The sequence below is a fragment of the Macaca fascicularis genome, chromosome 17 (genome assembly GCF_037993035.2).
Source record: "Macaca fascicularis isolate 582-1 chromosome 17, T2T-MFA8v1.1".
In the NCBI taxonomy this organism is placed as follows: Eukaryota; Metazoa; Chordata; class Mammalia; order Primates; family Cercopithecidae; genus Macaca; species Macaca fascicularis.
The window spans coordinates 4,632,965-4,645,455 of record NC_088391.1 but is presented as its reverse complement, the minus strand read 5'-3'; the positions used below and the strand labels follow the sequence as shown (position 1 = coordinate 4,645,455).

Below are 12,491 nucleotides of genomic sequence, written 5' to 3'. Positions count from 1 at the left end.
TGGCTCTCACCCACCTGTTCCGTGGCTCTCACCCTGTCCTCTTCCGAGTCACCCGCCCCGTGGCTCTCACCCTGTCCTCTCCTGAGTCACCCGCTCCGTGGCTCTCACCCTGTCCTCTCCTGAGTCACCCACCCCGTGGCTCTCACCCTGTCCTCTCCTGAGTCACCCTCTCCGTGGCTCTCACCCTGTCCTCTCCTGAGTCACCCACCCCGTGGCTCTCACCCTGTCCTCTCCTGAGTCACCCGCCCCGTGGCTCTCGCCCTGTCCTCCCCTGAGTCACCTGCTCCATGGCTCTCGCCCTGTCCTCTCCCGAGTCACCCCCCCGTGGCTCTCACTGTGTTCTCTCCCGAGTCACCCGCTCCGTGGCTTTTGCCCTGTCCTCCCCTGAGTCACCTGCCCCGTGGCTCTCGCCCTGTCCTCCCCTGAGTCACCCGCCCCGTGGCTCTCACCCACCTGTTCCGTGGCTCTCACCCTGTCCTCTTCCGAGTCACCCGCCCCGTGGCTCTCACCCTGTCCTCTCCCGAGTCACCCGCCCCGTGGCTCTCACCCTGTCCTCTCTTGAGTCACCCGCCCTGTGGCTCTCGCCCTGTCCTCCCCTGAGTCACCCACCCCGTGGCTCTCGCCCTGTCCTCTCCTGAGTCACCCACTCCGTGGCTCTCACCCTGTCCTCTCCTGAGTCACCCGCTCCGTGGCTCTCACCCTGTCCTCTCCCGAGTCACCCGCTCCGTGGCTCTCGCCCTGTCCTCCCGAGTCACCCGCCCCGTGGCTCTCACCCTGTCCTCTCTTGAGTCACCCGCCCTGTGGCTCTTGCCCTGTCCTCTCCTGAGTCACCCGCTCCGTGTCTCTCACCCTGTCCTCTCCCGAGTCACCCGCCCCGTGGCTCTCACCCTGTCCTCTCTTGAGTCACCCGCCCTGTGGCTCTTGCCCTGTCCTCCCCTGAGTCACCCACCCCGTGGCTCTCACCGTGTTCTCTCCTGAGTCACCCGCTTCGTGGCTCTTGCCCTGTCCTCTCCCGAGTCACCCGCTCCGTGGCTCTCGCCCTGTCCTCTCCCGAGTCACCCACCCCGTGGCTCTCGCCCTGTCCTCTCCCGAGTCACCCGCCCCGTGGCTCTTGCCCTGTCCTCTCCCAAGTCACCCTCTCCGTGGCTCTCGCCCTGTCCTCTCCTGAGTCACCCACTCTGGAGGAGGCCAGCTGCCAGGTTGTAAGGACAGGAAAAGTGTGCTCAGGAGAGATCCATGGGGTAAGGAGCTGAGGCTGCCTGCCAGCCACCAGCACTGACCTGCCAGCATCTGAGTGAGCCACCTGTGAAGTGGCTCTTTTATTCCTGGTCAAGCCTTCAGATGAATATGGCCTCCGCTGACGCCCTGACCACAACCCCCTGAGAAACCTGGAACCAGAAGCACACAGGCAGGGCACCCGTGTTCCCGACCGTTCTGACACTGCGTGGGATGATGAATGTTCATTGCTGTTGTAAACCAGCAGTCTCCCACCTTTTTGGCACCAGGGACTGGTTTTGTAGAAGACAGTGTTTCCACGGACGCGAAGGGAGACAGATGGTCTGGGGATGAAACTGTTCCACCTCAGATCATCAGGCATGAGTTAGATTCTCATGAGGAGCACGCAACGCACATCCCGCGCATGCGCAGTTCGCAGTAGGGTTCATGCTCCTGTGAGAATCCAATGCCCCGATGACCTGACGGGAGGCAGAGCTCAGGCGGTAAGCCTCACTCGCCTTCTGCGGTGCAGCCAGGTTCCTCGCAGGCCACGGACCAGGGCCAGTCTGTGGGCTGCGGACCCTGTCGTAAGCTGCTGACTCGTGGGGCTATTTGTTATGCAGCAGTTGGTCATGGACATAACTAGAGTCACTGCTGCCATGACTGCTGCTGTGACAGGCACCTGGTAGACCCAACTAATACTTGCAGTCAAAATTGTGTTGTTCCAGGGTCCTCTCGTGCTCAAAGGTCTTCTGAATGCATTCACTAATTTTGCCATGTCAAAACACAGGGCCAGACGGCCTCCGCGGTCATTTCCTCTTCTATCTCTTCTATGCAGGAACATCTACAGCAAACAAGATACCTTGTCTTCTCCCCTGAAAGAATGTTTCTAGAAATTCCTCCTGTCAGAGTCTCCAGGACTCAACCTGGGCCGGATTCAAAACAAAACCAAGGGGCCGGGTGCAATGGCTCACGCCTGTAATCCCAGCACTTTGGGAGGCTGAGGCGGGTGGATCACCTGAGGTCAGGAGTTCGAGACCAGCCTGACCAACATGGAGAAACCCCGTCTCTACTAAAAGTACAAAAATAGCCAGGTGTGGTGGTGCATGCCTTTATTTCCAGCTACTCAGGAGGCTGAGATAAGAGAATCACTTGAAACCAGGAGGTGGAGGTTGAGGTGAAACGAGATTGCGCCACTGCACTCCACCACTCCATCTCAAAGCAACAACAACAACAACAACAACAACAACAAAAACCAAGCAGAGTTTGACCTTGAGCTTCTTCAAAAATAAAAAATTGAATACAGAAGAAATCATCTGAATTTAAAAACAAAAAATTGACAGCCTTGAATAACTGCAGCAGCCAGTTGACAGCCTGAGATGCCAAGAGAACAGTGGAGGCAGCACCAGGCCAAGTGTGTGCTGACCAGCTCTCTTTCCTGCTCACCAAGTGGTCTGCTGTGGGAAGGCACTGTGACAGGCTCTACATGTGTGCACACGTGCACACAAGCATGCATCACGTGCACACTGAATTAGCCTCTATATGCTCGCATATTGGTTTTCAATCAGTTCTAACTCTCAGAAAGCAATGAGAAAAATTCACAATCAGATTGGACAGACCCCCACAAAGAGAAATATCACTTGTTCTTTTGCAGTATTTCAAAAAACTGGCGGGCAGTCTCTCCAAAAGCTGTTTCTCCAAAGCTTCTGTTGCATCTTGTAGCACATCTGAATTATACAATCTAACCAAAGTCTACATTTGTCCCTCGATACTGCATATGAATGTCTTGCACCACTTAGATAATCACCAATAAGAAACTGAATTACTCTTCCACATTCAAACTTGTAGAAAACATTTTCATCCCTCAAGTAATCTGTATGAAAGATCAAACTCATAACCAGGGAGGACACTTTGCAAACTTGTAACACATCCTTGATACTTGTGTTGGTGTTTATATAACTATATTTTCTTTTCTTCTCTTTTTTTTTTTTTTTTTTGGAGACCGAGTCTCACTCTTGTCGCCAGGCTGGAGCGCAGTGGTGTGATTTCGGCTCACTGTAACCTCCAACTCCCTGGTTCAAGCAATTCTCCTGCCTCAGTCTCCCGAGTAGGTGGGATTACAGGTACGCACCACCATGCCCAGCTAATGTTTGTATTTTTAGTAGAGACGGGGTTACACCACGTTGGCCAGGATGGTCTGAATCTCCTGACTTCGTAATCTACCTGCCTCAGCCTCCCAAAGTGCTGGGATTACAGGCGTAAGCCACCATGCCCAGCTTTATTTTCTTGTTTCATGTAAAAATATAATACGCTTGCTTTACAGAAGTAGCTTTATTTACTTATCTTAGTGATTTTCGTGCCTCAGCCTCCTGAGTAGCTGGGACTACAGGCAAGTGCCACTACGCTCAGCTAATTTTTGTATTGTTAGTAGAGATGGGATTTCACCATGTTGGCCAGGTTGGTCTTGAACTCCTGACCTCAAGTGATCCATCTGCCTTGGCCTCCCAAAGTGCTGGGATTACAGGCATGAGCCACTGCACCTGGTCCCAGAAGTAGCTTTAGAAAACATCTGATTCAAGAAAATTGGTGCCACTACTAAGGATGATTTGAACCAAAGTAACTTTTGCCTAGGATATTAAATAACTGATGTAAAAATATGTTTTCCTTTGGGACGTGCAGATACAGTGGTTTGCACATAGCGGTTTACAAAACTAAAAGTGGACATTATGCGGTTAGCCTTTTAAGTAACATTTCAGGAAACTTTAGGAAAGAGAGCCGAGAAGTTCCTTAGTGACAGCATTTGTTCTCGTTTCTGGAGGAGGCTATGCCTGGGAACCCAGGCTTCCAGGAAGCCAGACTTCCTTGGCTGTGACTCATTACAGTAAGGACTCCCACCCCGTTGAGTCTGCCAGAATGAATTATAAATCAGTAGAATTCTAGAAAGCTCTCAGGGAAATCTGAACCATAGAAAGGAAGACTTAGCAACAGAGCAGTGGAAACAGAATAAGAGAGTAAATGCACGGGTAAGAATCTGAAGCAACCACAGCAAAGACCAAATCATACAACCACCAGACACGGAGGGTCTTGCAGAAGAAGGCTGAGTGCCCAGCCCATGAAGGCAGAGAACAGAGAACTGTGGAACAAGACTGAGAAAACAGAGACTAGGACTCAGATATCAGCACCTCCTGTTACACAGTGATAATATAACAACCAAACAGCTGTAATGGGCTGTTTGTGTTTAGCTGATCAGAACAGAACATTTTGTTCATTTATTCCACAAACGTTTACTGGGGTTTTTTTGTGTGTATACCTGGCACAAGAAATGGGATGCAAAAATGGATTGCATCCTTGCTACTTCCGTGGCTGAGCATGAGAATTCAATTCCTCAGCATGGGAAGTGCAAGGATGAACAAAGCACAGTGTATATGGAGCTCAAGTTCTGGCTGGAGATAAAACACGTGTAGGATTGATTGTCCTACAATGTGGGGAGCGCTGCAGAGGGGCACAGAAGGTGCTGTGGGGGCAACAAGAGCAGAGTAGCAAACTGACCCAGTGAGTTAAGGGTAGATTTTTATTGTTAATGGAAAATGTTTAGGTCAAACCATACAGCTTTGCTGCAATGCCAGAGGAGAGAACAATCTGTCTTAATTGGTGTCTGGCCAATAACTCAGCTCTGCAAGAGGGAATGGGGGGCAGAAGTGCAGAAAGGAAAGGACATTTCCACTGTAAGTGAGACTGAAGGACAGCCTAGAGAGTGTCCTATGGGCCAACTAGAAAAGATGCATCAACTGTATAAAAACACTACTCTTAGAAGATGAGGCCAAAGAACTACCATTTACCAACTGTCAAGGACAAGAGTCTTTATGTAATTCAAAACGATCTAGAGAATGTAAAAATGAGGAAGTGCGGCCGGGCACGGTGGCTCACGCCTGTAATCCCAGCACTTTGGGAGGCCGAGGCAGGTGGATCACGAGGTCAGGAGATCGAGACCATCCTGGCTAACACGGTGAAACCCTGTCTCTCTTAAAAACTTCAAAAAAAAAAAAAAAAAAAAATGAGGAAGTGCTTCAACTGATTGGATAGATGCAGTATAACCTCAATACCAACATCAAACAAGGACAACACAAATGGGGAGATTATGAGTTAGTCTGCATTATAAGCACGGAGGCAAAATAGTGAAATAAGATATTAGCAAACAAATGCTAAAAATCTATTTTAGAATAGCTATCATGACCAAGTAGGATATGCAAGGATGGTTTCACATTGGAAAGCAAAGGAAAAAATGATCAATTTGATGACATTAAAATATGGAAGCAGGCTGGGCGTGGTGGCTCACGTCTATAATTCCAGCACTTTGGGAGGCCAAGGCAGGCGGATCACTTGAGTCCTGGAGTTTGAGACCAGCCTGGGTAACACAGTGAAACCCCATCTCTACAAAAAATACAAGTTAGCCAAGTGTGGTGGTATGTGCCTGTGGTCCTAACTACTCAGGAGGCTGAGGTGGGAGGATTACTTGAGCTGGGAAGGTTGAGGCTGCAGTGAGCCATGACTGCACCACTGCACTTCAGCCTCGGTGACAGAGCAAGACTCTGTTTCTGGGGTTGGGGGTGGGGAGCAGGACGGAGACGATGCAATCAAAGTACCCCTGGAAGGATAGATTCCAGGAGGCAAGATTCATGTTAAGAGAGATAAAATAATGAGTATCTGAATTAAGATACTAGCAGTAGAGATGGAGAGGATGGAAGATACTATGGTTTGTCAGAAATGTTTTTTTCCACTAGCCTCTTCTATTATTTTTATTAATAAAGAGGGAGTTGGCTGTGTGTGGTGGCTCATGCATGTGTCTGGCCTCTTTGGGAGGTCAAGGTGGGAGGATCACTTGAAACCAGGGGTTCAAGACCAGCCTGGGCAACACAGCAAGACCCCATTTCTAGAAGAATACAAAAAAAATTAGCCATACATGGTGTCAAGTATCTCTAGTCCCAGCTACTCGGGAGACTGAGGTAGGAGGATCACTGGAGCTCAGGAGTTCGAGGCTATGACTGCATCACTGAAGTTCAGCTTGGGCAACAGAGCAAGACCCCACCTCAAAAAAAAAAAAAAAAAAGGAGATAATCAAGAATATGCTATGTGCAGAGATGGTGCAAACATATTTCAGTCTTTAGCAGGGATCCAAAAACCTTGGTGTTTATTCTTCACTTCCTTATCTCAGGTCAGTTACTGGGTGGAAAGATCTGCCCGTTCCTATGTGTAATCTGCTTTACAGTTTCTACAGTTATTGCTCAGTTATCCTAGGTTACATACGTATTCCCCAAATAGCTTCTAAGAACCTCATCAGCAGAGGCATGATTGTTTCCTTTCCGTGTCCCCAGGATCTAGCAGTGTCTGGCCCATGGCAAGTGTTCAATAAAGGTTTGATGAATGAATAATAACTGGTTATTTACCCACAACCCCTGCTTCTGCACCACCTTAGGAGGCAGTAAAGATTAGGCTTAGATTGGGGGCTGATGCAGATTTAGGTGGAGCAATTCATCTCGATAGGAGCCAGCAGAGTCAAGGGGTTTGGAGTCAACTCATGGACATATTTCAATATTAAGTGAGCGTGGATCTGTTTCCATCAATCCTAGTCCTAAAATGCAGTCCCCTCCCAAGGTTTGTCCTCTCTTTCCCCTTATTCCCTATAGAATTCATTGCACAAGGGAGAATGAGGTCTGAGGTAGAGCCATCCTCTCCTCCCCTCCTCACTCCATGACCAATGCTCTCAAGGCTGGCAGAGCCGAGCTGGTTCTGGGAGAGCCGGCTCAGCGGGCAGAACACAGCTGCATTGATTCCGTGTGCTCCAGTTTTTACTGCTCCCACTTCCTCTGGAAAGCCAGAGAAGGTAAAGAAACAAAGTGCCATTATTCACCCTATAGCTGGAGTGATGTAGTTAACAATAAAGTCAGCCAAAAATGGAAACAAAATGCCATGTCCCCCTGCCAGATTTGCAATTCTAAAAGCATAACAGCATCTGCGATTGAAAGAAAATTAGTTCTCGCATGGAATGGGAGTGAAAACTTGATATAAACTTTCCGTAAGGCCATTTGGCAATGTGTATGGAAAGCCTTAAAAAGATGCCACCTTTGATTCACCAAGTTCACTTCTAGAAATGTATCCCAAGGAAACAGCTGGTGATGGGCACAGGTGATACTATTCCTGCAGCTATATTCATTGCAGGTGTATTTACTAGAGTAAAATGTACAAACAACCTCGTAGGGGTGCTGGTTAAGGGAATTACAGTCTATCCATGTAATTGGGAGTGGTGGGGGGGTGGGGAAGGCTCCAAAAGGATAGGGTTAGTATCAGGTCATTTTTAAAAGTTTCCATCGTTTCTAGTTCCGATTGAATATGGCTGACTCAGGACAAGAAAAAAACTCAGGTGTCTCTATCTACCTCTACCTCTGCCTCTATCTCTATCTTGTCACCCTTCTAAGACCTCCAAATGACAGTAAGGGAAAACAGAAGAGAATTAATGGCCAACATTAAAGAAAGCTGGAGTGTGGGAGCAATCGCATTACTGGGTATATACCCAAAGGATTATAAATTATGCTGCTATAAAGACACAGGCACACGTATGTTTCTTGTGGCACTATTCACAATAGCAAAGACTTGGAACCAACCCAAATGTCCATCAATGACAGACTGGATTAAGAAAATGTGGCACATATACACCACGGAATACTATGCAGCCATAAAAAAGGATGAGTTCATGTCCTTTGTAGGGACATGGATGAAGCTAGAAACCATCATTCTGAGCAAACTATCACAAGGACAGAAAACCAAACACCACGTGTTCTCACTCATAGGTGGGAATTGAACAATGAGAACATGCGGACACAGGAAGGGGAACATCACACACCGGGGCCTGTTGTAGGATGGGGGAGGGATAGCATTAGGAGAAATACCTAATGTAAATGACAAGTTAATGGCTGCAGCAAACCAAGATGGCACATGTATACATACGTAACCAACCTGCATGTTGTGCACATGTACCCTAGAACTTAAAGTATAATTTTAAAAAAATTAAAAAAAAAATTTTTTTTTTAAAAAAGAGAGAGCTGGAGTGCAGGCTACAAGCAGGGAAGAGAGATTTTTAAACATTTCTGGAAGACAAAGCAAATGCAAGTGTGCTGCTAGGTGAAACCCAGGAGAGTCAACTGCAGCCCAGACTAGTCATCTTAGAAGGGGTGGGAACGTGGGCGCCAATCTTTCTGAAAAATCCCAAGGAATTCTGGGCTTGGGGCCTCCAGGCTTGAAAGGCGAGACGAGGAAAGGTGCGGAGCTGCAGGAGCTGTCTGGATGCTGCCTAGGAGTCCCAGTATCAGGCTCTCCCGCCCCTCTGCCGTGAAACGCAGCTAGCATTTACTCCCAGGCTCCAAACTGGAGGGTTCTTCCAAACAGAAATTAAGTAAACTGCCTCAGGAGAATCCTGGCTGCAAGGGTGTGTTGGCAAAAGCCCTCCGTAAAGCAGTTTCCTTCAGTGAGCAGGTCCCGCTTCACAGAGTCCTGGGCAGGCTCCCATCCTAGGGCTGCACTCCTCAAAGCCCACGCACCCACGGTGAGTCACAGAGGCCTTTATTGTAAAATATAAACAGGCACACGTCCCACTTGGGGTTAAGTCCAACGCGGAGAGAACAAGAAACTGAGGGTTAAGCCTAGGTACAAAGGTGCAAAGGGAATCAGAGGAAGAACTGCTGTGGCATGAATGTGTCTCCCGAATTCACGTGTTGACATTTAATCAACAATGTGTTGGTGTTAAGAGCTGGAGCCCTTAGGAGGTGATTAAATCAAACCCTTATGGACTAGCAACCTTCTGAAAGGGCTTGAGGAGTGTGTCCTCCCTTCCCCTGCAGCATAGCATTCACCCCTCCGGAGGGCACAGCAGCAAGTCCCCTCTCGGAAGCCAAGATCAGGCCCTTCCCAGACACCGAGCCTGCCAGTACCATGATCTTGGATTCCCAGAATCCAGATCTGAGAAATCAATTTCTGTTCTTTATAAATAACCCAGTTTGTGGTATTTTACTATAGCAGCACCAATGGACTAAGATAAGAACTAAGCATAATAATTAAAATTGTGAGGAGCACAAGAATAGTGCAAGTGAACATCTTCCATACCAGGACTCAAAAAATACCACCTAGATTTAACATACCAATAGAGCAGTACACATCTTATTCGAGTTCTGTGAGAGTTACCACCAAAGTCTAAAACAGAAAGATTAGAAGAGGCTGCCCTGGGGTCCGGGAACCCCTCTCTACTCCCATTTTTTTTCTTACCAAGTTTCAATAAAAACTGAAAATGCAGGGAAGAAAAGCTGCTGTAGACACTGTCATTGGGCTTTTCTATTTCCTATGTGGAATTCACAGACATATAAATATAAGCGTGTTAAGAGCGGGCATGCAGGTCCCTTCGGTGAGGAGGTGATTTTTCTCTATGAAAGTCCATAAACTCAGAGTCGACACTATTTCCTTTTCATATTTTCTGAGAGAGACAGCTGAAGTCAAAAGCAAGTATGTTTGCTTTTATTCCTTTCTAGGGCCGTGGGTATCTCTTTAACATTTGGCAACCATTTTTCAGGCTCCTTGGGACAACACACTTTAGAGATTGTGATGAAGAGTGCTTGTTTCTCCGGGGACAGTCCACTGGGCCTGCGTACGGACCGCCATGGCCACATAACCGCGACTGAGTGGAGAACCAGCCTCGAGCTTTTTTATTTTTTTCCTCTTATTCAAAAGGGCACTAGAGTACCCAGCCGCTGTGAGATCGTCTTGCATTTCACTTTCCTCCTAGACTTCATATCTGCTTTAATTTCTAGTATTTCCTTCCCCTGATAGAGCTGTCAAAGCTCTATTTATTCCCGCCGCTATTCTGGCAAGCAGACATTTCTTCCTTTTTCTTCCCCGTCCTTATCATCTTTTCACGTTTGTGCGTAATCTGAAGGTTCCCAGAAATATAGTTTTCAGAGAGGAAATGTACTAGAATCCTATCAGTCAGTTCTCCGAGTGCTCGGAAGAGTGCACAGACATGACTACACGGCTGCCTTTTGAATCCGTGACCCCGTATTTGCTGAAACTCACTCGATCTGGTTTATCTGGAATCTTCAGTGAATTTAGGAACAAGATTTTTCTGTTGTTGTCTCTTTCTCTACAGGACTACCCATTATCCCCATGTCTTTTGGCAGGTTCTTGGTTTTATAGCTGTCGTGTGGGACCTCTGTAAAGTGCACAGGGCCCTCACCTTGAACTTGTTTGTTAAGTTTGCCCTGGAACGAGAGCCAGCTCTGTTGGCCCCAGCACCAGGGGATTCCACATTGGAAACAAACAATCACCGAATTGTAAGTACTTAGACCCAGTGAGACACAAAGCGGGTGCTGTTCTGGACATGTGGCTGGTGACCCACTGCTGAGCAATGCACCGACAGGCTTGGTCACTGCTGCACAACTGCTCAACTGAAGTGAGGGGACAGGAAACCAAAAACCTGCCAGGATTCCCACCCATGTCAATGGTGGAATGGTGTGCATTTTCATATACAAGGAAAAGTTGAGTGTGGAGAAAAATAACTTTTGGCTTCTAACAGAGGAGAGATAAAAGATGGGGAAGATTTCTTTTACTTAGAAATCTTGGGCCAGGTATGGTGGCTCACAACTGTAACCTCAATGCTTTGGGAGGCCCAGGCAGGAAGATCACTGAGGCCAGGAGTATGAGACCAGCCTGAGAAGGCATAGAGAAGCCCTGTCTGTACAAAACGGTAAAAAGTCAGCCAGACACAGTGGTGCACACCTGGTGTCCGTGCTACTTGGGAGGCTGGGGCAGGAGGAGTGCTAGAGTCCAGGAGCTCAAGGCTGCGGTGAGCCGTGATCATGCCACTGCACTCCAGCCTGAGTGACAGAGAAAAGAAAACAAAAGAAATCTTCTTTGGGCTGCTATAATGAAGTACCACAGATTGGGTAGCTTCAACGGCAGAAATGTATTTCTCACAGTTCTAGAAGCTGGAAGTTCAAGATTAAGGTGTCAGCAGGCTTCTTCTGAGGCCTCCCTCCTTGGTTTGCAGGTGGCCGTCTTCACCTTGCGTCTTCACAAGGTCTACCCTCTGTGTGTGTCTGTGTCCTAATTTCTTAAGAGACACCAGCTGACTGGATTAAGGCCCACCATGAGGACCTCATTTTAACTTAATCAGCCCTGTAAAGACCCTGTCTCCAAATACAGTCACATTTGGAGGTACTGGGAATTAGGGCTTTGACATGTGAATGTTAGGGACACAATTAGACCCTTAACAGAGAGCTTTTATGTGCTTTCCATTTCTATCCTTTCCTCCATTTCTATTGTAAAGCACATCCTCTGTAGGCCTATTTGAGCTGCTTCAAATCCCACCCTTTTCTTTTTCCACTCATTCAACATCTATTTATCAAGTTTATGTATCAGGCTGTCTCATTGTGCTTGGTGCTGGTGATCACAGAATGACTCCTGCGACTGAGAAGAAATAGGTATGTAAAAAAAAAAAAAAAAAAAAAAGTAAGAAGTCAGGCGCAGTGGCTCACACCTGTAATCTCAGCACTTTGGGAGGCTGAGGCAGGTGGATTACTCGAGCCCAGGAGTTTGAGACCAGCCTCGACAACATGGCAGAACCCCATTTCTACCCCCCCAATACAAAAAATAAAAATAAAAATTAGCCGGGTGTGATGGTGTGCACCTGTAGTCCCAGCTACTCTGGAGGCTGAGGTGGGAAAATCCATTGAGCCTGAGAGATGGAGGTTGCAGTGAGCTGTGATCATGCCACTGCACTCCAGCCTGGGCAACAGAGTGAAACTCTGTCTCACAGAAACAAAACAAAACAACTGTAAGAAGCCAAGAGGTGCCATAGTGGAGGTAAGAATAAAATTTGTGGAGTTCAGAAGACAAGTGACTCCTTCTGCCTGGAAGCACGCAAGTCTGAGAAAAGAAGATGACAAGCAGTTCCTAAAAGGATGGACATGAGACTGGCAGGCAGAGAAAATGGAGATGACACCATGCTAGAAAAGAGGAATAAAAAATCACAGAGCACAGGTGTGTGAAAGGGTTTGGCATGGCCTCTGGCGAGGAGCTGGGGGAGTGAGCATGAATGAAACTGGAGAGGAGGCTGCAGCCAGACTAAGAAAATTAGGACTTTATCCAGAGTTTAAAACATTTAACTAACAAGTTATTATATCAAAATCTATGGCACTTGCTATGTGCAAAGCACTGTTTTTAGATTATTTAGATAG

At 47.6% G+C, this 12,491-nt stretch overlaps 1 protein-coding gene across 10 annotated transcripts in view; it reads right to left on the bottom strand.

Annotated features, from left to right (window-relative positions):
* The window catches only part of SPATA13 (spermatogenesis associated 13), a 327,141-nt gene that overhangs the window by 200,653 nt on the left and 113,997 nt on the right, over positions 1-12,491 (bottom strand). The window lies entirely within an intron of this gene.